The sequence below is a fragment of the Pristiophorus japonicus genome, chromosome 6 (assembly GCF_044704955.1).
Source record: "Pristiophorus japonicus isolate sPriJap1 chromosome 6, sPriJap1.hap1, whole genome shotgun sequence".
NCBI lineage: Eukaryota > Metazoa > Chordata > Chondrichthyes > Pristiophoridae > Pristiophorus > Pristiophorus japonicus.
This window is the reverse complement of record NC_091982.1, coordinates 154,024,940-154,047,934: the sequence shown is the minus strand read 5'-3', so window position 1 is coordinate 154,047,934 and position 22,995 is coordinate 154,024,940.

Here is a 22,995-nt window from a genome sequence, read left to right as displayed (position 1 = left end):
CCCTCCCAGGATTAGAGTCCTGGGCCCTGCCCTCCTAGGGTTAAAATTCTGGGCCCTGGGGTTAGAGTCCTGGGCCCAGCCCTCCCAGGGTCAGAGTCCTGAGACCTGCCCTCCCAGGGTTAGAGTACTGGGCCCTGGGGTTAGAGTCCTGGGCTCTGCCCTCCCAGGGTCAGAGACCTGGGCCCTGGGATTAGAGTCCTGGGCCCTGCCCTCCCAGGGTTAGAGTCCTGGGCCCTGCCCTGCCAGGGTCAGAGTCCTGAGACCTGCCCTCCCAGGGTTAGAGTACTAGGCCCTGTTCTCCCAGGGTTAGATTTCTGGGCCCTGTTCTCCCAGGTTTAGAGTCCTGCGCCCTGTTCTCCCAGGGTCAGAGTCCTGGGCCCTGTTCTCCCAGGGTTAGAATCCTGGGCCCTGCCCTCCCAGGTTTAGAGTCCTGAGCACTGTTCTCCCAGGGTTAGAGTCCTGGGCCCTGCCTTCCCAGGGTTAGAGTCCTGGGCCCTGCCATCCCAGGGTTAGAGTCCTGGGCCCTGCCCTCCCAGGGTTAGAGTCCTGGGCCCTGGGGTTAGAGTCCTGGGCCCTGCCCTCCCAGGGTTAGAGTCCTGGGCCCTGCCCTCCTAGGGTTAAAATCCTGAGACCTGCCCTCCCAGGGTTAGAGTACTGGGCCCTGGGGTTAGAGTCCTGGGCTCTGCCCTCCCAGGGTCAGAGACCTGGGCCCTGGGATTAGAGTCCTGGGCCCTGCCCTCCCAGGGTTAGAGTCCTGGGCCCTGCCCTCCCAGGGTCAGAGTCCTGAGACCTGCCCTCCCAGGGTTAGAGTACTAGGCCCTGTTCTCCCAGGGTTAGATTTCTGGGCCCTGTTCTCCCAGGTTTAGAGTCCTGCGCCCTGTTCTCCCAGGGTCAGAGTCCTGGGCCCTGCCCTCCCAGGGTTAGAGTCCTGGGCCCTGTTCTCCCAGGGTTAGAGCCCTGAGCCCTGCCCTCCCAGGGTTAGAGTCCTGGGCCCTGCCCTCCCAAAGTTAGACTCCTGGGCCCTGATCTCCCATGGTTAGATTCCTGGGCCCTGTTCTCCCAGGGTTAGAGTCCTGGGCCCTGCCCTCCCAGAGTCAGAGTCCTGGGCCCCGCCCTCCCAGGGTTAGAGTCCTGGGCCCTGGGGTTAGAGTCCTGGGCCCCGCCCTTCCAGGGTTAGAGTCCTGGGCCCTGTTCTCCCAGGGTTAGATTTCTGGGCCCTGTTCTCCCAGGTTTAGAGTCCTGCGCCCTGTTCTCCCAGGGTCAGAGTCCTGGGCCCTGCCCTCCCATGGTTAGATTCCTGGTCTCTGTTCTCCCAGGGTTAGAGTCCTGAGCCCTGCCCTCCCAGGGTTAGAGTCCTGGGCCCTGCACTCCCAAAGTTAGAGTCCTGGGCCCTGTTCTCCCAAGGTTAGAGTCCTGAGCCCTGTTCTCCCAGGGTTAGAGTCCTGGGCCCTGCCCTCCCAGGGTTAGAGTCCTGGGCCCTGGGGTTAGAGTCCTGGGCCCCGCCCTCCCAGGGTTAGAGCCCTGGGCCCTGGGGTTAGAGTCTTGGGCCCTGCCCTCCCAAAGTTAGAGTCCTGGGCCCTGCCATCCCAGGGTTAGAGTCCTGGGCTCTACCCTCCCAGGGATAGAGTCCTGGTCCCTGTTCTCCCAGGGATAGAGTCCTGGGCCCTGTTCTCCCAGGGTTAGAATCCTGGGCCCTGCCCTCCCAGGGTTAGAGTCCTGGGCACTGTTCTCCCAGGGTTAGAGTCCTGGGCCCTGCCTTCCCAGGGTTAGAGTCCTGGGCCCTGGGGTTAGAGTCCTGGGCCCTGCCCTCCCAGGGTTAGAGTCCTGGTCCCTGCCATCCCAGGGTTAGAGTCCTGGGCTCTGCCCTCCCAGGGTTAGAGTCCTGGGCCCTGCCATCCCAGGGTTAGCGTCCTGGGCCCTGCCCTCCCAGGGTTAGAGTCCTGGGCCCTGGGGTTAGAGTCCTGGGCCCTGCCCTCCCAGGGTTAGAGTCCTGGACCCTGCCCTCCTAGGGTTAGAGTCCTGGGCCCTGGGGTTAGCGTCCTGGGCCCTGCCCTCCCAGGGTCAGACTCCTGAAACCTGCCCTCCCAGGGTTAGAGTACTGGGCCCTGGGGTTAGAGTCCTGGGCCCTGCTCTCCCAGGGTCAGAGACCTGGGCCCTGGGATTAGAGTCCTGGGCCCTGCCCTCCCAGGGTTAGAGTCCTGGGCCCTGCCCTCCCAGGGTCAGAGTCCTGAGACCTGCCCTCCCAGGGTTAGAGTACTGGGCCCTGTTCTCCCAGGGTTAGAGTTCTGGGCCCTGTTCTCCCAGGTTTAGAGTCCTGCGCCCTGTTCTCCCAGGGTCAGAGTCCTGGGCCCTGCCCTCCCAGGGTTAGAGTCCTGGGCCCTGTTCTCCCAGGGTTAGAGTCCTGAGCCCTGCCCTCCCAGGGTTAGAGTCCTGGGCTCTGTTCTCCCAGGGTTAGAGTCCTGAGCCCTGCCCTCCCAGGGTTAGAGTCCTGGGCCCTGCACTCCCAAAGTTAGAGTCCTGGGCCCTGTTCTCCCAGGGTTAGAGTCCTGAGCCCTGTTCTCCCAGGGTTAGAGTCCTGGGCCCTGCCCTCCCAGGGATAGAGTCCTGGGCCCTGGGGTTAGAGTCCTGGGCCCCGCCCTCCCAAAGTTAGAGTCCTGGGCCCTGCCATCCCAGGGTTAGAGTCCTGGGCCCTGCCCTCCCAGGGATAGAGTCCTGGGCCCTGTTCTCCCAGGGATAGAATCCTGGGCCCTGTTCTCCCAGGGTTAGAATCCTGGGCCCTGCCCTCCCAGGGTTAGAGTCCTGGGCACTGTACTCCCAGGGTTAGAGTCCTGGGCCCTGCCTTCCCAGGGTTAGAGTCCTGGGCCCTGCCTTCCCAGGGTTAGAGTCCTGGGCCCTGGGGTTAGAGTCCTGGGCCCTGCCCTCCCAGGGTTAGAGTCTTGGGTCCTGCCCTCCCAGGGTTAGAGTCCTGGGCCCTGCCCTCCTAGGGTTAGAGTCCTGGGCCCTGGGGTTAGAGTCCTGGGCCCTGCCCTCCCAGGGTCAGAGTCCTGAGACCTGCCCTCCCAGGGTCAGAGTCCTGGGCCCTGCCCTCCCAGGGTCAGAGACCTGGGCCCTGGGATTAGAGTCCTGGGCCCTGCCCTCCCAGGGGTAGAGTACTGGGCCCTGTTCTCCCAGGGTTAGAGTTCTGGACCCTGTTCTCCCAGGTTTAGCGTCCTGCGCCCTGTTCTCCCAGGGTCAGAGTCCTGGGCCCTGCCCTCCCAGCGTTAGAGTCCTGGGCCCTGTTCTCCCAGGGTTAGAGTCCTGAGCCCTGCCCTCCCAGGGTTAGAGTCCTGGGCCCTGCCCTCCCAAAGTTAGACTCCTGGGCCCTGTTCTCCCAGGCTTAGAGTCCTGGGCCCTGCCCTCCCAGGGTTAGAGTCCTGCGCCCTGGGGTTAGAGTCCTGGGCCCTGCCCTTCCAGGTTTAGAGTCCTGGGCCCTGCCATCACAGGTTTAGATTCCTGGGCACTGCCATCCAGGGTTTGAGTCCTGGGCCCTGCCCTCCCAGGGATAGAGTCCTGGGCCCTGTTCTCCCAGGGTTAGAATCCTGGGCTCTGCCCTCCCAGGGTTAGAGTCCTAGGCACTGTTCTCCCAGGGTTAGAGTCCTGGGCCCTGCCCTCCCAGGGTTAGAGTCCTGGGCCCTGCCTTCCCAGGGTTAGAGTCCTGGGCCCTGGGGTTAGAGTCCTGGGCCCTGCCCTCCCAGGGTTAGAGTCTTGGGTCCTGCCCTCCCAGGGTTAGAGTCCTGGGCCCTGCCCTCCTAGGGTTAGAGTCCTGGGCCCTGGGGTTAGAGTCCTGGGCCCTGCCCTCCCAGGGTCAGAGTCCTGAGACCTGCCCTCCCAGGGTCAGAGTCCTGGGCCCTGCCCTCCCAGGGTCAGAGACCTGGGCCCTGGGATTAGAGTCCTGGGCCCTGCCCTCCCAGGGTTAGAGTACTGGGCCCTGTTCTCCCAGGGTTAGAGTTCTGGACCCTGTTCTCCCAGGTTTAGCTTCCTGCGCCCTGTTCTCCCAGGGTCAGAGTCCTGGGCCCTGCCCTCCCAGGGTTAGAGTCCTGGGCCCTGTTCTCCCAGGGTTAGAGTCCTGAGCCCTGCCCTCCCAGGGTTAGAGTCCTGGGCCCTGCCCTCCCAAAGTTAGACTCCTGGGCCCTGTTCTCCCAGGCTTAGAGTCCTGGGCCCTGCCCTCCCAGGGTTAGAGTCCTGGGCCCTGGGGTTAGAGTCCTGGGCCCTGCCCTTCCAGGTTTAGAGTCCTGGGCCCTGCCATCACAGGTTTAGATTCCTGGGCACTGCCATCCAGGGTTTGAGTCCTGGGCCCTGCCCTCCCAGGGATAGAGTCCTGGGCCCTGTTCTCCCAGGGTTAGAATCCTGGGCTCTGCCCTCCCAGGGTTAGAGTCCTAGGCACTGTTCTCCCAGGGTTAGAGTCCTGGGCCCTGCCCTCCCAGAGTTAGAGTCATGGGCCCCGCCCTCCCAGGGTTAGAGTCCTGGGTCCTGGGGTTAGAGTCCTGGGCCCTGCCCTCCCAGGGTTAGAGTCCTGGGCCCTGCCATCACAGGTTTAGAGTCCTGGGCCCTGCCATCCATGGTTTGAGTCCTGGGCCCTGCCCTCCCAGGGATAGAGTCCTGGGCCCTGTTCTCCCAGGGTTAGAATCCTGGGCTCTGCGTTCCCAGGGTTAGAGTCCTGGGCTCTGTTCTCCCAGGGTTAGAGTCCTGGGCCCTGCCCTCCCAGAGTTTGAGTCCTGGGCCCCGCCCTCCCAGGGTTAGAGTCCTGGGCCCTGGGGTTAGAGTCCTGGGCCCTGCCCTCCCAGGGTTAGAGTCCTGGGCCCTGCCCTCCTAGGGTTAGAGTCCTGGGCCCTGGGGTTAGCGTCCTGGGCCCTGCCCTCCCAGGGTCAGACTCCTGAAACCTGCCCTCCCAGGGTTAGAGTACTGGGCCCTGGGGTTAGAGTCCTGTGCCCTGCTCTCCCAGGGTCAGAGACCTGGGCCCTGGGATTAGAGTCCTGGGCCCTGCCCTCCCAGGGTTAGAGTCCTGGGCCCTGCCCTCCCAGGGTCAGAGTCCTGAGACCTGCCCTCCCAGGGTTAGAGTACTGGGCCCTGTTCTCCCAGGGTTAGTGTTCTGGGCCCTGTTCTCCCAGGTTTAGAGTCCTGCGCCCTGTTCTCCCAGGGTCAGAGTCCTGGGCCCTGCCCTCCCAGGGTTAGAGTCCTGAGCCCTGCCCTCCCAGGGTTAGAGTCCTGGGCTCTGTTCTCCCAGGGTTAGAGTCCTGAGCCCTGCCCTCCCAGGGTTAGAGTCCTGGGCCCTGCACTCCCAAAGTTAGAGTCCTGGGCCCTGTTCTCCCAGGGTTAGAGTCCTGAGCCCTGTTCTCCCAGGGTTAGAGTCCTGGGCCCTGCCCTCCCAGGGATAGAGTCCTGGGCCCTGGGGTTAGAGTCCTGGGCCCCGCCCTCCCAAAGTTAGAGTCCTGGGCCCTGCCATCCCAGGGTTAGAGTCCTGGGCTCTGCCCTCCCAGGGATAGAGTCCTGGGCCCTGTTCTCCCAGGGATAGAGTCCTGGGCCCTGTTCTCCCAGGGTTAGAATCCTGGGCCCTGCCCTCCCAGGGTTAGAGTCCTGGGCACTGTACTCCCAGGGTTAGAGTCCTGGGCCCTGCCTTCCCAGGATTAGAGTCCTGGGCCCTGCCTTCCCAGGGTTAGAGTCCTGGGTCCTGGGGTTAGAGTCCTGGGCCCTGCCCTCCCAGGGTTAGAGTCCTGGGCCCTGCCATCACAGGTTTAGAATCCTGGGCCCTGCCATCCATGGTTTGAGTCCTGGGCCCTGCCCTCCCAGGGATAGAGTCCTGGGCCCTGTTCTCCCAGGGTTAGAATCCTGGGCTCTGCGTTCCCAGGGTTAGAGTCCTGGGCTCTGTTCTCCCAGGGTTAGAGTCCTGGGCCCTGCCCTCCCAGAGTTTGAGTCCTGGGCCCCGCCCTCCCAGGGTTAGAGTCCTGGGCCCTGGGGTTAGAGTCCTGGGCCCTGCCCTCCCAGGGTTAGAGTCCTGGGCCCTGCCATCACAGGTTTAGAGTCCTGGGCCCTGCCATCCAGGGTTTGAGTCCTGGGCCCTGCCCTCCCAGGGATAGAGTCCTGGGCCCTGTTCTCCCAGGGTTAGAATCCTGGGCTCTGCGTTCCCAGGGTTAGAGTCCTGGGCTCTGTTCTCCCAGGGTTAGAGTCCTGGGCCCTGCCCTCCCAGAGTTTGAGTCCTGGGCCCCGCCCTCCCAGGGTTAGAGTACTGGGCCCTGGGGTTAGAGTCCTGGGCTCTGCCCTCCCAGGGTCAGAGACCTGGGCCCTGGGATTAGAGTCCTGGGCCCTGCCCTCCCAGGGTTAGAGTCCTGGGCCCTGCCCTCCCAGGGTCAGAGTCCTGAGACCTGCCCTCCCAGGGTTACAGTACTAGGCCCTGTTCTCCCAGGGTTAGATTTCTGGGCCCTGTTCTACCAGGTTTAGAGTCCTGCGCCCTGTTCTTCCAGGGTTAGAATCCTGGGCCCTGCCCTCCCAGGGTTAGAGTCCTGTGCACTGTTCTCCCAGGGTTAGAGTCCTGGGCCCTGCCTTCCCAGGATTAGAGTCCTGGGCCCTGGGCTTAGAGTCCTGGGCCCTGCCCTCCCAGGGTTAGAGTCCTGGTCCCTGCCATCCCAGGGTTAGAGTCCTGGAATCTGCCCTCCCAGGGTTAGAGTCCTGGGCCCTGCCATCCCAGGGTTAGAGTCCTGGGCCCTGCCCTCCCAGGGTTAGAGTCCTGGGCCCTGGGGTTAGAGTCCTGGGCCCTGCCCTCCCAGGGTCAGAGACCTGGGCCCTGGGATTAGAGTCCTGGGCCCTGCCCTCCCAGGGTTAGAGTACTGGGCCCTGTTCTCCCAGGGTTAGAGTTCTGGACCCTGTTCTCCCAGGTTTAGCTTCCTGCGCCCTGTTCTCCCAGGGTCAGAGTCCTGGGCCCTGCCCTCCCAGGGTTAGAGTCCTGGGCCCTGTTCTCCCAGGGTTAGAGTCCTGAGCCCTGCCCTCCCAGGGTTAGAGTCCTGGGCCCTGCCCTCCCAAAGTTAGACTCCTGGGCCCTGTTCTCCCAGGCTTAGAGTCCTGGGCCCTGCCCTCCCAGGGTTAGAGTCCTGGGCCCTGGGGTTAGAGTCCTGGGCCCTGCCCTTCCAGGTTTAGAGTCCTGGGCCCTGCCATCACAGGTTTAGATTCCTGGGCACTGCCATCCAGGGTTTGAGTCCTGGGCCCTGCCCTCCCAGGGATAGAGTCCTGGGCCCTGTTCTCCCAGGGTTAGAATCCTGGGCTCTGCCCTCCCAGGGTTAGAGTCCTAGGCACTGTTCTCCCAGGGTTAGAGTCCTGGGCCCTGCCCTCCCAGAGTTAGAGTCATGGGCCCCGCCCTCCCAGGGTTAGAGTCCTGGGTCCTGGGGTTAGAGTCCTGGGCCCTGCCCTCCCAGGGTTAGAGTCCTGGGCCCTGCCATCACAGGTTTAGAGTCCTGGGCCCTGCCATCCATGGTTTGAGTCCTGGGCCCTGCCCTCCCAGGGATAGAGTCCTGGGCCCTGTTCTCCCAGGGTTAGAATCCTGGGCTCTGCGTTCCCAGGGTTAGAGTCCTGGGCTCTGTTCTCCCAGGGTTAGAGTCCTGGGCCCTGCCCTCCCAGAGTTTGAGTCCTGGGCCCCGCCCTCCCAGGGTTAGAGTCCTGGGCCCTGGGTTTAGAGTCCTGGGCCCTGCCCTCCCAGGGTTAGAGTCCTGGGCCCTGCCCTCCTAGGGTTAGAGTCCTGGGCCCTGGGGTTAGCGTCCTGGGCCCTGCCCTCCCAGGGTCAGACTCCTGAAACCTGCCCTCCCAGGGTTAGAGTACTGGGCCCTGGGGTTAGAGTCCTGTGCCCTGCTCTCCCAGGGTCAGAGACCTGGGCCCTGGGATTAGAGTCCTGGGCCCTGCCCTCCCAGGGTTAGAGTCCTGGGCCCTGCCCTCCCAGGGTCAGAGTCCTGAGACCTGCCCTCCCAGGGTTAGAGTCCTGGGCTCTGTTCTCCCAGGGTTAGAGTCCTGAGCCCTGTTCTCCCAGGGTTAGAGTTCTGGGCCCTGTTCTCCCAGGTTTAGAGTCCTGCGCCCTGTTCTCCCAGGGTCAGAGTCCTGGGCCCTGCCCTCCCAGGGTTAGAGTCCTGAGCCCTGCCCTCCCAGGGTTAGAGTCCTGGGCTCTGTTCTCCCAGGGTTAGAGTCCTGAGCCCTGCCCTCCCAGGGTTAGAGTCCTGGGCCCTGCACTCCCAAAGTTAGAGTCCTGGGCCCTGTTCTCCCAGGGTTAGAGTCCTGAGCCCTGTTCTCCCAGGGTTAGAGTCCTGGGTCCTGCCCTCCCAGGGATAGAGTCCTGGGCCCTGGGGTTAGAGTCCTGGGCCCCGCCCTCCCAAAGTTAGAGTCCTGGGCCCTGCCATCCCAGGGTTAGAGTCCTGGGCTCTGCCCTCCCAGGGATAGAGTCCTGGGCCCTGTTCTCCCAGGGATAGAGTCCTGGGCCCTGTTCTCCCAGGGTTAGAATCCTGGGCCCTGCCCTCCCAGGGTTAGAGTCCTGGGCACTGTACTCCCAGGGTTAGAGTCCTGGGCCCTGCCTTCCCAGGATTAGAGTCCTGGGCCCTGCCTTCCCAGGGTTAGAGTCCTGGGTCCTGGGGTTAGAGTCCTGGGCCCTGCCCTCCCAGGGTTAGAGTCCTGGGCCCTGCCATCACAGGTTTAGAATCCTGGGCCCTGCCATCCATGGTTTGAGTCCTGGGCCCTGCCCTCCCAGGGATAGAGTCCTGGGCCCTGTTCTCCCAGGGTTAGAATCCTGGGCTCTGCGTTCCCAGGGTTAGAGTCCTGGGCTCTGTTCTCCCAGGGTTAGAGTCCTGGGCCCTGCCCTCCCAGAGTTTGAGTCCTGGGCCCCGCCCTCCCAGGGTTAGAGTCCTGGGCCCTGGGGTTAGAGTCCTGGGCCCTGCCCTCCCAGGGTTAGAGTCCTGGGCCCTGCCATCACAGGTTTAGAGTCCTGGGCCCTGCCATCCAGGGTTTGAGTCCTGGGCCCTGCCCTCCCAGGGATAGAGTCCTGGGCCCTGTTCTCCCAGGGTTAGAATCCTGGGCTCTGCGTTCCCAGGGTTAGAGTCCTGGGCTCTGTTCTCCCAGGGTTAGAGTCCTGGGCCCTGCCCTCCCAGAGTTTGAGTCCTGGGCCCCGCCCTCCCAGGGTTAGAGTACTGGGCCCTGGGGTTAGAGTCCTGGGCTCTGCCCTCCCAGGGTCAGAGACCTGGGCCCTGGGATTAGAGTCCTGGGCCCTGCCCTCCCAGGGTTAGAGTCCTGGGCCCTGCCCTCCCAGGGTCAGAGTCCTGAGACCTGCCCTCCCAGGGTTACAGTACTAGGCCCTGTTCTCCCAGGGTTAGATTTCTGGGCCCTGTTCTCCCAGGTTTAGAGTCCTGCGCCCTGTTCTTCCAGGGTTAGAATCCTGGGCCCTGCCCTCCCAGGGTTAGAGTCCTGTGCACTGTTCTCCCAGGGTTAGAGTCCTGGGCCCTGCCTTCCCAGGATTAGAGTCCTGGGCCCTGGGCTTAGAGTCCTGGGCCCTGCCCTCCCAGGGTTAGAGTCCTGGTCCCTGCCATCCCAGGGTTAGAGTCCTGGAATCTGCCCTCCCAGGGTTAGAGTCCTGGGCCCTGCCATCCCAGGGTTAGAGTCCTGGGCCCTGCCCTCCCAGGGTTAGAGTCCTGGGCCCTGGGGTTAGAGTCCTGGGCCCTGCCCTCCCAGGGTTAGAGTCCTGGGCCCTGCCCTCCTAGGGTTAGAGTCCTGGGCCCTGGGGTTAGCGTCCTGGGCCCTGCCCTCCCAGGGTCAGACTCCTGAAACCTGCCCTCCCAGGGTTAGAGTACTGGGCCCTGGGGTTAGAGTCCTGGGCCCTGCTCTCCCAGGGTCAGAAACCTGGGCCCTGGGATTAGAGTCCTGGGCCCTGCCCTCCCAGGGTTAGAGTCCTGGGCCCTGCCCTCCCAGGGTCAGAGTCCTGAGACCTGCCCTCCCAGGGTTAGAGTACTGGGCCCTGTTCTCCCAGGGTTAGAGATCTGGGCCCTGTTCTCCCAGGTTTAGAGTCCTGCGCCCTGTTCTCCCAGGGTCAGAGTCCTGGGCCCTGCCCTCCCATGGTTAGAGTCCTGAGCCCTGCCCTCCCAGGGTTAGAGTCCTGGGCCCTGGGGTTAGAGTCCTGGGCCCCGCCCTTCCAGGGTTAGAGTCCTGGGCCCTGTTCTCCCAGGGTTAGATTTCTGGGCCCTGTTCTCCCAGGTTTAGAGTCCTGCGCCCTGTTCTCCCAGGGTCAGAGTCCTGGGCCCTGCCCTCCCATGGTTAGATTCCTGGGCTCTGTTCTCCCAGGGTTAGAGTCCTGAGCCCTGCCCTCCCAGGGTTAGAGTCCTGGGCCCTGCACTCCCAAAGTTAGAGTCCTGGGCCCTGTTCTCCCAAGGTTAGAGTCCTGAGCCCTGTTCTCCCAGGGTTAGAGTCCTGGGCCCTGCCCTCCCAGGGTTAGAGTCCTGGGCCCTGGGGTTAGAGTCCTGGGCCCCGCCCTCCCAGGGTTAGAGCCCTGGGCCCTGGGGTTAGAGTCTTGGGCCCTGCCCTCCCAAAGTTAGAGTCCTGGGCCCTGCCATCCCAGGGTTAGAGTCCTGGGCTCTGCCCTCCCAGGGATAGAGTCCTGGTCCCTGTTCTCCCAGGGATAGAGTCCTGGGCCCTGTTCTCCCAGGGTTAGAATCCTGGGCCCTGCCCTCCCAGGGTTAGAGTCCTGGGCACTGTTCTCCCAGGGTTAGAGTCCTGGGCCCTGCCTTCCCAGGGTTAGAGTCCTGGGCCCTGGGGTTAGAGTCCTGGGCCCTGCCCTCCCAGGGTTAGAGTCCTGGTCCCTGCCATCCCAGGGTTAGAGTCCTGGGCTCTGCCCTCCCAGGGTTAGAGTCCTGGGCCCTGCCATCCCAGGGTTAGCGTCCTGGGCCCTGCCCTCCCAGGGTTAGAGTCCTGGGCCCTGGGGTTAGAGTCCTGGGCCCTGCCCTCCCAGGGTTAGAGTCCTGGGCCCTGCCCTCCTAGGGTTAGAGTCCTGGGCCCTGGGGTTAGCGTCCTGGGCCCTGCCCTCCCAGGGTCAGACTCCTGAAACCTGCCCTCCCAGGGTTAGAGTACTGGGCCCTGGGGTTAGAGTCCTGGGCCCTGCTCTCCCAGGGTCAGAGACCTGGGCCCTGGGATTAGAGTCCTGGGCCCTGCCCTCCCAGGGTTAGAGTCCTGGGCCCTGCCCTCCCAGGGTCAGAGTCCTGAGACCTGCCCTCCCAGGGTTAGAGTACTGGGCCCTGTTCTCCCAGGGTTAGAGTTCTGGGCCCTGTTCTCCCAGGTTTAGAGTCCTGCGCCCTGTTCTCCCAGGGTCAGAGTCCTGGGCCCTGCCCTCCCAGGGTTAGAGTCCTGGGCCCTGTTCTCCCAGGGTTAGAGTCCTGAGCCCTGCCCTCCCAGGGTTAGAGTCCTGGGCTCTGTTCTCCCAGGGTTAGAGTCCTGAGCCCTGCCCTCCCAGGGTTAGAGTCCTGGGCCCTGCACTCCCAAAGTTAGAGTCCTGGGCCCTGTTCTCCCAGGGTTAGAGTCCTGAGCCCTGTTCTCCCAGGGTTAGAGTCCTGGGCCCTGCCCTCCCAGGGATAGAGTCCTGGGCCCTGGGGTTAGAGTCCTGGGCCCCGCCCTCCCAAAGTTAGAGTCCTGGGCCCTGCCATCCCAGGGTTAGAGTCCTGGGCCCTGCCCTCCCAGGGATAGAGTCCTGGGCCCTGTTCTCCCAGGGATAGAATCCTGGGCCCTGTTCTCCCAGGGTTAGAATCCTGGGCCCTGCCCTCCCAGGGTTAGAGTCCTGGGCACTGTACTCCCAGGGTTAGAGTCCTGGGCCCTGCCTTCCCAGGGTTAGAGTCCTGGGCCCTGCCTTCCCAGGGTTAGAGTCCTGGGCCCTGGGGTTAGAGTCCTGGGCCCTGCCCTCCCAGGGTTAGAGTCTTGGGTCCTGCCCTCCCAGGGTTAGAGTCCTGGGCCCTGCCCTCCTAGGGTTAGAGTCCTGGGCCCTGGGGTTAGAGTCCTGGGCCCTGCCCTCCCAGGGTCAGAGTCCTGAGACCTGCCCTCCCAGGGTCAGAGTCCTGGGCCCTGCCCTCCCAGGGTCAGAGACCTGGGCCCTGGGATTAGAGTCCTGGGCCCTGCCCTCCCAGGGTTAGAGTACTGGGCCCTGTTCTCCCAGGGTTAGAGTTCTGGACCCTGTTCTCCCAGGTTTAGCGTCCTGCGCCCTGTTCTCCCAGGGTCAGAGTCCTGGGCCCTGCCCTCCCAGGGTTAGAGTCCTGGGCCCTGTTCTCCCAGGGTTAGAGTCCTGAGCCCTGCCCTCCCAGGGTTAGAGTCCTGGGCCCTGCCCTCCCAAAGTTAGACTCCTGGGCCCTGTTCTCCCAGGCTTAGAGTCCTGGGCCCTGCCCTCCCAGGGTTAGAGTCCTGCGCCCTGGGGTTAGAGTCCTGGGCCCTGCCCTTCCAGGTTTAGAGTCCTGGGCCCTGCCATCACAGGTTTAGATTCCTGGGCACTGCCATCCAGGGTTTGAGTCCTGGGCCCTGCCCTCCCAGGGATAGAGTCCTGGGCCCTGTTCTCCCAGGGTTAGAATCCTGGGCTCTGCCCTCCCAGGGTTAGAGTCCTAGGCACTGTTCTCCCAGGGTTAGAGTCCTGGGCCCTGCCCTCCCAGGGTTAGAGTCCTGGGCCCTGCCTTCCCAGGGTTAGAGTCCTGGGCCCTGGGGTTAGAGTCCTGGGCCCTGCCCTCCCAGGGTTAGAGTCTTGGGTCCTGCCCTCCCAGGGTTAGAGTCCTGGGCCCTGCCCTCCTAGGGTTAGAGTCCTGGGCCCTGGGGTTAGAGTCCTGGGCCCTGCCCTCCCAGGGTCAGAGTCCTGAGACCTGCCCTCCCAGGGTCAGAGTCCTGGGCCCTGCCCTCCCAGGGTCAGAGACCTGGGCCCTGGGATTAGAGTCCTGGGCCCTGCCCTCCCAGGGTTAGAGTACTGGGCCCTGTTCTCCCAGGGTTAGAGTTCTGGACCCTGTTCTCCCAGGTTTAGCGTCCTGCGCCCTGTTCTCCCAGGGTCAGAGTCCTGGGCCCTGCCCTCCCAGGGTTAGAGTCCTGGGCCCTGTTCTCCCAGGGTTAGAGTCCTGAGCCCTGCCCTCCCAGGGTTAGAGTCCTGGGCCCTGCCCTCCCAAAGTTAGACTCCTGGGCCCTGTTCTCCCAGGCTTAGAGTCCTGGGCCCTGCCCTCCCAGGGTTAGAGTCCTGGGCCCTGGGGTTAGAGTCCTGGGCCCTGCCTTTCCAGGTTTAGAGTCCTGGGCCCTGCCATCACAGGTTTAGATTCCTGGGCACTGCCATCCAGGGTTTGAGTCCTGGGCCCTGCCCTCCCAGGGATAGAGTCCTGGGCCCTGTTCTCCCAGGGTTAGAATCCTGGGCTCTGCCCTCCCAGGGTTAGAGTCCTAGGCACTGTTCTCCCAGGGTTAGAGTCCTGGGCCCTGCCCTCCCAGAGTTAGAGTCATGGGCCCCGCCCTCCCAGGGTTAGAGTCCTGGGTCCTGGGGTTAGAGTCCTGGGCCCTGCCCTCCCAGGGTTAGAGTCCTGGGCCCTGCCATCACAGGTTTAGAGTCCTGGGCCCTGCCATCCATGGTTTGAGTCCTGGGCCCTGCCCTCCCAGGGATAGAGTCCTGGGCCCTGTTCTCCCAGGGTTAGAATCCTGGGCTCTGCGTTCCCAGGGTTAGAGTCCTGGGCTCTGTTCTCCCAGGGTTAGAGTCCTGGGCCCTGCCCTCCCAGAGTTTGAGTCCTGGGCCCCGCCCTCCCAGGGTTAGAGTCCTGGGCCCTGGGGTTAGAGTCCTGGGCCCTGCCCTCCCAGGGTTAGAGTCCTGGGCCCTGCCCTCCTAGGGTTAGAGTCCTGGGCCCTGGGGTTAGCGTCCTGGGCCCTGCCCTCCCAGGGTCAGACTCCTGAAACCTGCCCTCCCAGGGTTAGAGTACTGGGCCCTGGGGTTAGAGTCCTGTGCCCTGCTCTCCCAGGGTCAGAGACCTGGGCCCTGGGATTAGAGTCCTGGGCCCTGCCCTCCCAGGGTTAGAGTCCTGGGCCCTGCCCTCCCAGGGTCAGAGTCCTGAGACCTGCCCTCCCAGGGTTAGAGTACTGGGCCCTGTTCTCCCAGGGTTAGAGTTCTGGGCCCTGTTCTCCCAGGTTTAGAGTCCTGCGCCCTGTTCTCCCAGGGTCAGAGTCCTGGGCCCTGCCCTCCCAGGGTTAGAGTCCTGAGCCCTGCCCTCCCAGGGTTAGAGTCCTGGGCTCTGTTCTCCCAGGGTTAGAGTCCTGAGCCCTGCCCTCCCAGGGTTAGAGTCCTGGGCCCTGCACTCCCAAAGTTAGAGTCCTGGGCCCTGTTCTCCCAGGGTTAGAGTCCTGAGCCCTGTTCTCCCAGGGTTAGAGTCCTGGGCCCTGCCCTCCCAGGGATAGAGTCCTGGGCCCTGGGGTTAGAGTCCTGGGCCCCGCCCTCCCAAAGTTAGAGTCCTGGGCCCTGCCATCCCAGGGTTAGAGTCCTGGGCTCTGCCCTCCCAGGGATAGAGTCCTGGGCCCTGTTCTCCCAGGGATAGAGTCCTGGGCCCTGTTCTCCCAGGGTTAGAATCCTGGGCCCTGCCCTCCCAGGGTTAGAGTCCTGGGCACTGTACTCCCAGGGTTAGAGTCCTGGGCCCTGCCTTCCCAGGATTAGAGTCCTGGGCCCTGCCTTCCCAGGGTTAGAGTCCTGGGCCCTGGGGTTAGAGTCCTGGGCCCTGCCCTCCCAGGGTTAGAGTCTTGGGTCCTGCCCTCCCAGGGTTAGAGTCCTTGGCCCTGCCCTCCTAGGGTTAGAGTCCTGGGCCCTGGGGTTAGAGTCCTGGGCCCTGCCCTCCCAGGGTCAGAGTCCTGAGACCTGCCCTCCCAGGGTCAGAGTCCTGGGCCCTGCCCTCCCAGGGTCAGAGACCTGGGCCCTGGGATTAGAGTCCTGGGCCCTGCCCTCCCAGGGTTAGAGTACTGGGCCCTGTTCTCCCAGGGTTAGAGTTCTGGACCCTGTTCTCCCAGGTTTAGCGTCCTGCGCCCTGTTCTCCCAGGGTCAGAGTCCTGGGCCCTGCCCTCCCAGGGTTAGAGTCCTGGGCCCTGTTCTCCCAGGGTTAGAGTCCTGAGCCCTGCCCTCCCAGGGTTAGAGTCCTGGGCCCTGCCCTCCCAAAGTTAGACTCCTGGGCCCTGTTCTCCCAGGCTTAGAGTCCTGGGCCCTGCCCTCCCAGGGTTAGAGTCCTGGGCCCTGGGGTTAGAGTCCTGGGCCCTGCCCTTCCAGGTTTAGAGTCCGGGGCCCTGCCATCACAGGTTTAGATTCCTGGGCACTGCCATCCAGGGTTTGAGTCCTGGGCCCTGCCCTCCCAGGGATAGAGTCCTGGGCCCTGTTCTCCCAGGGTTAGAATCCTGGGCTCTGCCCTCCCAGAGTTAGAGTCCTAGGCACTGTTCTCCCAGGGTTAGAGTCCTGGGCCCTGCCCTCCCAGAGTTAGAGTCCTGGGCCCCGCCCTCCCAGGGTTAGAGTCCTGGGTCCTGGGGTTAGAGTCCTGGGCCCTGCCCTCCCAGGGTTAGAGTCCTGGGCCCTGCCATCACAGGTTTAGAATCCTGGGCCCTGCCATCCATGGTTTGAGTCCTGGGCCCTGCCCTCCCAGGGATAGAGTCCTGGGCCCTGTTCTCCCAGGGTTAGAATCCTGGGCTCTGCGTTCCCAGGGTTAGAGTCCTGGGCTCTGTTCTCCCAGGGTTAGAGTCCTGGGCCCTGCCCTCCCAGAGTTTGAGTCCTGGGCCCCGCCCTCCCAGGGTTAGAGTCCTGGGCCCTGGGGTTAGAGTCCTGGGCCCTGCCCTCCCAGGGTTAGAGTCCTGGGCCCTGCCATCACAGGTTTAGAGTCCTGGGCCCTGCCATCCAGGGTTTGAGTCCTGGGCCCTGCCCTCCCAGGGATAGAGTCCTGGGCCCTGTTCTCCCAGGGTTAGAATCCTGGGCTCTGCGTTCCCAGGGTTAGAGTCCTGGGCTCTGTTCTCCCAGGGTTAGAGTCCTGGGCCCTGCCCTCCCAGAGTTTGAGTCCTGGGCCCCGCCCTCCCAGGGTTAGAGTACTGGGCCCTGGGGTTAGAGTCCTGGGCTCTGCCCTCCCAGGGTCAGAGACCTGGGCCCTGGGATTAGAGTCCTGGGCCCTGCCCTCCCAGGGTTAGAGTCCTGGGCCCTGCCCTCCCAGGGTCAGAGTCCTGAGACCTGCCCTCCCAGGGTTACAGTACTAGGCCCTGTTCTCCCAGGGTTAGATTTCTGGGCCCTGTTCTCCCAGGTTTAGAGTCCTGCGCCCTGTTCTTCCAGGGTTAGAATCCTGGGCCCTGCCCTCCCAGGGTTAGAGTCCTGTGCACTGTTCTCCCAGGGTTAGAGTCCTGGGCCCTGCCTTCCCAGGATTAGAGTCCTGGGCCCTGGGCTTAGAGTCCTGGGCCCTGCCCTCCCAGGGTTAGAGTCCTGGTCCCTGCCATCCCAGGGTTAGAGTCCTGGAATCTGCCCTCCCAGGGTTAGAGTCCTGGGCCCTGCCATCCCAGGGTTAGAGTCCTGGGCCCTGCCCTCCCAGGGTTAGAGTCCTGGGCCCTGGGGTTAGAGTCCTGGGCCCTGCCCTCCCAGGGTTAGAGTCCTGGGCCCTGCCCTCCTAGGGTTAGAGTCCTGGGCCCTGGGGTTAGCGTCCTGGGCCCTGCCCTCCCAGGGTCAGACTCCTGAAACCTGCCCTCCCAGGGTTAGAGTACTGGGCCCTGGGGTTAGAGTCCTGGGCCCTGCTCTCCCAGGGTCAGAAACCTGGGCCCTGGGATTAGAGTCCTGGGCCCTGCCCTCCCAGGGTTAGAGTCCTGGGCCCTGCCCTCCCAGGGTCAGAGTCCTGAGACCTGCCCTCCCAGGGTTAGAGTACTGGGCCCTGTTCTCCCAGGGTTAGAGATCTGGGCCCTGTTCTCCCAGGTTTAGAGTCCTGCGCCCTGTTCTCCCAGGGTCAGAGTCCTGGGCCCTGCCCTCCCATGGTTAGAGTCCTGAGCCCTGCCCTCCCAGGGTTAGAGTCCTGGGCCCTGGGGTTAGAGTCCTGGGCCCCGCCCTTCCAGGGTTAGAGTCCTGGGCCCTGTTCTCCCAGGGTTAGATTTCTGGGCCCTGTTCTCCCAGGTTTAGAGTCCTGCGCCCTGTTCTCCCAGGGTCAGAGTCCTGGGCCCTGCCCTCCCATGGTTAGATTCCTGGGCTCTGTTCTCCCAGGGTTAGAGTCCTGAGCCCTGCCCTCCCAGGGTTAGAGTCCTGGGCCCTGCACTCCCAAAGTTAGAGTCCTGGGCCCTGTTCTCCCAAGGTTAGAGTCCTGAGCCCTGTTCTCCCAGGGTTAGAGTCCTGGGCCCTGCCCTCCCAGGGTTAGAGTCCTGGGCCCTGGGGTTAGAGTCCTGGGCCCCGCCCTCCCAGGGTTAGAGCCCTGGGCCCTGGGGTTAGAGTCTTGGGCCCTGCCCTCCCAAAGTTAGAGTCCTGGGCCCTGCCATCCCAGGGTTAGAGTCCTGGGCTCTGCCCTCCCAGGGATAGAGTCCTGGTCCCTGTTCTCCCAGGGATAGAGTCCTGGGCCCTGTTCTCCCAGGGTTAGAATCCTGGGCCCTGCCCTCCCAGGGTTAGAGTCCTGGGCACTGTTCTCCCAGGGTTAGAGTCCTGGGCCCTGCCTTCCCAGGGTTAGAGTCCTGGGCCCTGGGGTTAGAGTCCTGGGCCCTGCCCTCCCAGGGTTAGAGTCCTGGTCCCTGCCATCCCAGGGTTAGAGTCCTGGGCTCTGCCCTCCCAGGGTTAGAGTCCTGGGCCCTGCCATCCCAGGGTTAGCGTCCTGGGCCCTGCCCTCCCAGGGTTAGAGTCCTGGGCCCTGGGGTTAGAGTCCTGGGCCCTGCCCTCCCAGGGTTAGAGTCCTGGGCCCTGCCCTCCTAGGGTTAGAGTCCTGGGCCCTGGGGTTAGCGTCCTGGGCCCTGCCCTCCCAGGGTCAGACTCCTGAAACCTGCCCTCCCAGGGTTAGAGTACTGGGCCCTGGGGTTAGAGTCCTGGGCCCTGCTCTCCCAGGGTCAGAGACCTGGGCCCTGGGATTAGAGTCCTGGGCCCTGCCCTCCCAGGGTTAGAGTCCTGGGCCCTGCCCTCCCAGGGTCAGAGTCCTGAGACCTGCCCTCCCAGGGTTAGAGTACTGGGCCCTGTTCTCCCAGGGTTAGAGTTCTGGGCCCTGTTCTCCCAGGTTTAGAGTCCTGCGCCCTGTTCTCCCAGGGTCAGAGTCCTGGGCCCTGCCCTCCCAGGGTTAGAGTCCTGGGCCCTGTTCTCCCAGGGTTAGAGTCCTGAGCCCTGCCCTCCCAGGGTTAGAGTCCTGGGCTCTGTTCTCCCAGGGTTAGAGTCCTGAGCCCTGCCCTCCCAGGGTTAGAGTCCTGGGCCCTGCACTCCCAAAGTTAGAGTCCTGGGCCCTGTTCTCCCAGGGTTAGAGTCCTGAGCCCTGTTCTCCCAGGGTTAGAGTCCTGGGCCCTGCCCTCCCAGGGATAGAGTCCTGGGCCCTGGGGTTAGAGTCCTGGGCCCCGCCCTCCCAAAGTTAGAGTCCTGGGCCCTGCCATCCCAGGGTTAGAGTCCTGGGCCCTGCCCTCCCAGGGATAGAGTCCTGGGCCCTGTTCTCCCAGGGATAGAATCCTGGGCCCTGTTCTCCCAGGGTTAGAATCCTGGGCCCTGCCCTCCCAGGGTTAGAGTCCTGGGCACTGTACTCCCAGGGTTAGAGTCCTGGGCCCTGCCTTCCCAGGGTTAGAGTCCTGGGCCCTGCCTTCCCAGGGTTAGAGTCCTGGGCCCTGGGGTTAGAGTCCTGGGCCCTGCCCTCCCAGGGTTAGAGTCTTGGGTCCTGCCCTCCCAGGGTTAGAGTCCTGGGCCCTGCCCTCCTAGGGTTAGAGTCCTGGGCCCTGGGGTTAGAGTCCTGGGCCCTGCCCTCCCAGGGTCAGAGTCCTGAGACCTGCCCTCCCAGGGTCAGAGTCCTGGGCCCTGCCCTCCCAGGGTCAGAGACCTGGGCCCTGGGATTAGAGTCCTGGGCCCTGCCCTCCCAGGGTTAGAGTACTGGGCCCTGTTCTCCCAGGGTTAGAGTTCTGGACCCTGTTCTCCCAGGTTTAGCGTCCTGCGCCCTATTCTCCCAGGGTCAGAGTCCTGGGCCCTGCCCTCCCAGGGTTAGAGTCCTGGGCCCTGTTCTCCCAGGGTTAGAGTCCTGAGCCCTGCCCTCCCAGGGTTAGAGTCCTGGGCCCTGCCCTCCCAAAGTTAGACTCCTGGGCCCTGTTCTCCCAGGCTTAGAGTCCTGGGCCCTGCCCTCCCAGGGTTAGAGTCCTGCGCCCTGGGGTTAGAGTCCTGGGCCCTGCCCTTCCAGGTTTAGAGTCCTGGGTCCTGCCATCACAGGTTTAGATTCCTGGGCACTGCCATCCAGGGTTTGAGTCCTGGGCCCTGCCCTCCCAGGGATAGAGTCCTGGGCCCTGTTCTCCCAGGGTTAGAATCCTGGGCTCTGCCCTCCCAGGGTTAGAGTCCTAGGCACTGTTCTCCCAGGGTTAGAGTCCTGGGCCCTGCCCTCCCAGGGTTAGAGTCCTGGGCCCTGCCTTCCCAGGGTTAGAGTCCTGGGCCCTGGGGTTAGAGACCTGGGCCCTGCCCTCCCAGGGTTAGAGTCTTGGGTCCTGCCCTCCCAGGGTTAGAGTCCTGGGCCCTGCCCTCCTAGGGTTAGAGTCCTGGGCCCTGGGGTTAGAGTCCTGGGCCCTGCCCTCCCAGGGTCAGAGTCCTGAGACCTGCCCTCCCAGGGTCAGAGTCCTGGGCCCTGCCCTCCCAGGGTCAGAGACCTGGGCCCTGGGATTAGAGTCCTGGGCCCTGCCCTCCCAGGGTTAGAGTACGGGCCCTGTTCTCCCAGGGTTAGAGTTCTGGACCCTGTTCTCCCAGGTTTAGCGTCCTGCGCCCTGTTCTCCCAGGGTCAGAGTCCTGGGCCCTGCCCTCCCAGGGTTAGAGTCCTGGGCCCTGTTCTCCCAGGGTTAGAGTCCTGAGCCCTGCCCTCCCAGGGTTAGAGTCCTGGGCCCTGCCCTCCCAAAGTTAGACTCCTGGGCCCTGTTCTCCCAGGCTTAGAGTCCTGGGCCCTGCCCTCCCAGGGTTAGAGTCCTGGGCCCTGGGGTTAGAGTCCTGGGCCCTGCCCTTCCAGGTTTAGAGTCCTGGGCCCTGCCATCACAGGTTTAGATTCCTGGGCACTGCCATCCAGGGTTTGAGTCCTGGGCCCTGCCCTCCCAGGGATAGAGTCCTGGGCCCTGTTCTCCCAGGGTTAGAATCCTGGGCTCTGCCCTCCCAGGGTTAGAGTCCTAGGCACTGTTCTCCCAGGGTTAGAGTCCTGGGCCCTGCCCTCCCAGAGTTAGAGTCATGGGCCCCGCCCTCCCAGGGTTAGAGTCCTGGGTCCTGTGGTTAGAGTCCTGGGCCCTGCCCTCCCAGGGTTAGAGTCCTGGGCCCTGCCATCACAGGTTTAGAGTCCTGGGCCCTGCCATCCATGGTTTGAGTCCTGGGCCCTGCCCTCCCAGGGATAGAGTCCTGGGCCCTGTTCTCCCAGGGTTAGAATCCTGGGCTCTGCGTTCCCAGGGTTAGAGTCCTGGGCTCTGTTCTCCCAGGGTTAGAGTCCTGGGCCCTGCCCTCCCAGAGTTTGAGTCCTGGGCCCCGCCCTCCCAGGGTTAGAGTACTGGGCCCTGGGGTTAGAGTCCTGGGCCCTGCCCTCCCAGGGTTAGAGTCCTGGGCCCTGCCCTCCTAGGGTTAGAGTCCTGGGCCCTGGGGTTAGCGTCCTGGGCCCTGCCCTCCCAGGGTCAGACTCCTGAAACCTGCCCTCCCAGGGTTAGAGTACTGGGCCCTGGGGTTAGAGTCCTGTGCCCTGCTCTCCCAGGGTCAGAGACCTGGGCCCTGGGATTAGAGTCCTGGGCCCTGCCCTCCCAGGGTTAGAGTCCTGCGCCCTGCCCTCCCAGGGTCAGAGTCCTGAGACCTGCCCTCCCAGGGTTAGAGTACTGGGCCCTGTTCTCCCAGGGTTAGAGTTCTGGGCCCTGTTCTCCCAGGTTTAGAGTCCTGCGCCCTGTTCTCCCAGGGTCAGAGTCCTGGGCCCTGCCCTCCCAGGGTTAGAGTCCTGAGCCCTGCCCTCCCAGGGTTAGAGTCCTGGGCTCTGTTCTCCCAGGGTTAGAGTCCTGAGCCCTGCCCTCCCAGGGTTAGAGTCCTGGGCCCTGCACTCCCAAAGTTAGAGTCCTGGGCCCTGTTCTCCCAGGGTTAGAGTCCTGAGCCCTGTTCTCCCAGGGTTAGAGTCCTGGGCCCTGCCCTCCCAGGGATAGAGTCCTGGGCCCTGGGGTTAGAGTCCTGGGCCCCGCCCTCCCAAAGTTAGAGTCCTGGGCCCTGCCATCCCAGGGTTAGAGTCCTGGGCTCTGCCCTCCCAGGGATAGAGTCCTGGGCCCTGTTCTCCCAGGGATAGAGTCCTGGGCCCTGTTCTCCCAGGGTTAGAATCCTGGGCCCTGCCCTCCCAGGGTTAGAGTCCTGGGCACTGTACTCCCAGGGTTAGAGTCCTGGGCCCTGCCTTCCCAGGATTAGAGTCCTGGGCCCTGCCTTCCCAGGGTTAGAGTCCTGGGCCCTGGGGTTAGAGTCCTGGGCCCTGCCCTCCCAGGGTTAGAGTCTTGGGTCCTGCCCTCCCAGGGTTAGAGTCCTGGGCCCTGCCCTCCTAGGGTTAGAGTCCTGGGCCCTGGGGTTAGAGTCCTGGGCCCTGCCCTCCCAGGGTCAGAGTCCTGAGACCTGCCCTCCCAGGGTCAGAGTCCTGGGCCCTGCCCTCCCAGGGTCAGAGACCTGGGCCCTGGGATTAGAGTCCTGGGCCCTGCCCTCCCAGGGTTAGAGTACTGGGCCCTGTTCTCCCAGGGTTAGAGTTCTGGACCCTGTTCTCCCAGGTTTAGCGTCCTGCGCCCTGTTCTCCCAGGGTCAGAGTCCTGGGCCCTGCCCTCCCAGGGTTAGAGTCCTGGGCCCTGTTCTCCCAGGGTTAGAGTCCTGAGCCCTGCCCTCCCAGGGTTAGAGTCCTGGGCCCTGCCCTCCCAAAGTTAGACTCCTGGGCCCTGTTCTCCCAGGCTTAGAGTCCTGGGCCCTGCCCTCCCAGGGTTAGAGTCCTGGGCCCTGGGGTTAGAGTCCTGGGCCCTGCCCTTCCAGGTTTAGAGTCCTGGGCCCTGCCATCACAGGTTTAGATTCCTGGGCACTGCCATCCAGGTTTGAGTCCTGGGCCCTGCCCTCCCAGGGATAGAGTCCTGGGCCCTGTTCTCCCAGGGTTAGAATCCTGGGCTCTGCCCTCCCAGAGTTAGAGTCCTAGGCACTGTTCTCCCAGGGTTAGAGTCCTGGGCCCTGCCCTCCCAGAGTTAGAGTCCTGGGCCCCGCCCTCCCAGGGTTAGAGTCCTGGGTCCTGGGGTTAGAGTCCTGGGCCCTGCCCTCCCAGGGTTAGAGTCCTGGGCCCTGCCATCACAGGTTTAGAATCCTGGGCCCTGCCATCCATGGTTTGAGTCCTGGGCCCTGCCCTCCCAGGGATAGAGTCCTGGGCCCTGTTCTCCCAGGGTTAGAATCCTGGGCTCTGCGTTCCCAGGGTTAGAGTCCTGGGCTCTGTTCTCCCAGGGTTAGAGTCCTGGGCCCTGCCCTCCCAGAGTTTGAGTCCTGGGCCCCGCCCTCCCAGGGTTAGAGTCCTGGGCCCTGGGGTTAGAGTCCTGGGCCCTGCCCTCCCAGGGTTAGAGTCCTGGGCCCTGCCATCACAGGTTTAGAGTCCTGGGCCCTGCCATCCAGGGTTTGAGTCCTGGGCCCTGCCCTCCCAGGGATAGAGTCCTGGGCCCTGTTCTCCCAGGGTTAGAATCCTGGGCTCTGCGTTCCCAGGGTTAGAGTCCTGGGCTCTGTTCTCCCAGGGTTAGAGTCCTGGGCCCTGCCCTCCCAGAGTTTGAGTCCTGGGCCCCGCCCTCCCAGGGTTAGAGTACTGGGCCCTG